Below are 3109 nucleotides of genomic sequence, written 5' to 3'. Positions count from 1 at the left end.
TGTGTGTTGATTAGTTCATATCGACACTATGTCTCCCCATAAACCCGTTTGATCAAATTTATTTGATCAGTTGTAGGGCATAACCCCTACCGATTGGGAGCCTTCTGTATTTACAGAGCTACAAGTGCCACATGTATGGCCACATGAGTGGATGCCCTTACTAGAACCTTTGTGTTTTAGAAGCCAAAATCCTTCTAGTTGTTGGGGTAGGAGGTCGGACCTCTGAGTGGCCCACACACATACGGTTCTTAGTAGAGATACAAAGTTCACCACAGGGAGTTTTTGTGGGGACTGATGCTTGGCTTCCCTGAGAAGTGAGTACCGAGGGTGGAGCCAGTGGGGTCAAGCATCTAAGTATCCACTCTGAATAGCATAGTCTCATGTGGGATCAACAACTATTGTCCTGGCCACCCATAAGAATTGTGCTTGTCTTCTTTTAAACACTCAAACATTCAAGATCAAACATCAAAACATTGTCTTTTGTGTCTTCAAGTGTATGCAAAACATTTTTTACATCAAACAAAACACTTTTCTTTGAGTCATTTTGAGTCTAAGCACTTGCGAACATTGAGTCCTCATCAACATTGTGTCATCTTGTCATGAAAAACAATCAAAAAATTCAGATTTGGTCACAACAAACAACTTCGTTAATTGGAAAAATTTACAGTCCAACAAACAAGAGCAATCAGTTTTAGAATTCTTGACCTTCCTAGGCTATCTCTTTAGGTTTTCATCTAGAATTCAACCTATCTTTGGGTCTCACAAAGTCCATCATTGCTTTACACCTTGCATTACATTCACATTTGTCTAAACTTGAGTCAAAAGGTCACTTTCTTGTGCTCATCTTGCTTTGTCAACACACTACATACAACAACATTTTGCTAAGTGTTCCCTCATCAAGGTCTATCACCTTTGGGTCTCATTTGGTCTTACTTAGAGTCAAGGTCAACTTACCTCATCAAGAGAAACTATCATCTCTTTGGAAGCCACACCTACTCTACTACATACATACTTGGTCTTACACTTTGGACATCACAAGTACACCTCAGAGTCATTTACATTCCATCCAACTCTTAGTCTTCCATACTCTTTTCCATTCTTCATCTAGTCTCACACATCTTGGTCAAGACCTAGTTCATGGTTGAAACCCGTTCCCAAAAATCTAGGAGAGAAACTAAAGAGGCTCAAGAGTCCGCAAACATGAGTATTTATGAGTATGACAATGATGTCTTTTTCAATTCTGATCATACCACATTACTTGACATGGATGCCTATAGAAACATTCCAAATGTTGAGAACATGGACACTATAAACAACAATGATACACACAATGACAATATTAACAACATTTCAGTACATTCAACAGAAGTGGAAGATTCCATTATGGATCCCCCTTTCAATCAATTGGTTGAGAAAATAATGAGGAGAGATAGACAATACTTCTTACAAGTGATGGCACAAAGTGGAGCCAAGATCCCTCATGATTTTGACATGTCTCAAATAATGGAAAATCGACCTTTGCAACAACCGAGCACCTCAACATGGATCAAAGGAGGCCTCATAGTTGAGGCAATAGAGGACCACATATGGTGCCTTAATCACCATCATCTTTATTTCAAAAACCTGAGGTCCCATACACACATAGTCAAGCATATGATACTCACCTTCGCAGACCATTATGGAAGTCTTATGCAGAAAAATATGCTCAATCACATTCCAATGTTAAGGACCAACCACCAAAGCAATTGGATATCCAAAGGCATGTTCAAAATTGGGATACAAGGAAACCCTATGTCAAATTTGGGGGCAACACACTAGAACAAACTCATGACATGCCTGTAGAGTATGGTATACATGGACAAAGAAGATATTCCATTCCTCACCATGACTCTATACCAAGTTGTCCATATACGCAACATCATTATAGACCTCCTCCATATCAACATGTGTATGATCAATATCATCCATATATGCAACATGCTCCTCCTCCACCCGGCACCTCAAGCATGGGGTATGGTCTAAGAAGTCGATCTCCACCTAAGAACAATTTGGAACAACAAATTAAGGACTTACAAAAGAAAATGGAGGACATAAATACACCAAAGCCAACTTACACAATGAGAGACATATGTCCCTATCCATTTGACAAAAGCATTCCAATGCCTCCATTTCCTACACACTTTGTGACACCTAAGTTCGATAAGTACAAAGGCAAAGGAGATCCTAAGGCACATATAAGACATTTTTTCATAACTTGCATTGAGGTAGCATCAGAAGAGATATATATGATGAGATTATTCCCACAGAGCTTAGGTGATCAAGCTATGGAATGGTTCTCCCAACTCCCACCTGGAATTAAGTCATGGGGTGACTTAGTAGAGGCATTTATCCAACATTTCTCATACAACATAGAGACAGACATATCAGTTACTACCTTGTGAAATACCAAACAAAGGGATGGAGAATCTTTTTCATCATTTTTACAAAGATGGAGAAATCTAGCCAGTAGATGCTCTTGTGAAATTCCACAAAAACAAATGGTAGAGATGTTCACCCAAAATGTTAACAAAGACATTGGTTATGACTTAAGAAAAGCTTGTTTGTCCACCTTCAAGGATGTCATTGAAAAAGGCTTAGCAACAAAAAAGGTCCTAATTGAGCAAGGCATCGTCAAAATATTCAAAGAAAACAAAGAGGACTTTAAAGGAAAAGACAAGCCAAGATTTTGGAATAAAAACAAGAACACAGTCAATGATGGTGTTGTTGATGCCAATACAGTACGACCTAAAATCATTTTTTTCAGATCAAGCACTACAAACAATCAAGTGAATACTCAAACAACTTTAAAATCATGAAGGAAATACACCCCATTGGGAGAACCACTAGAGTCAGTTTTAAAAAAGCTAGTGGCAAACAAGATAATCACAATTCCAGATTTGCCTCCATATGAGCCAAAGGTCAAACCAAATTGGTGGAATGATGATGAATATTGTGAATTTCATAAGAGAAAAGGACATAAAATAGGAAATTGTCATCGACTGAAGAATATCATACAAGATCTCATTGATAGAGGTGACATTGAGATTGAAGGACACTCATCCAATCAAGA

This window comes from Cryptomeria japonica, chromosome 1 (assembly GCF_030272615.1).
Source record: "Cryptomeria japonica chromosome 1, Sugi_1.0, whole genome shotgun sequence".
NCBI lineage: Eukaryota > Viridiplantae > Streptophyta > Pinopsida > Cupressales > Cupressaceae > Cryptomeria > Cryptomeria japonica.
Note: the sequence above shows the minus strand (reverse complement) of the source record.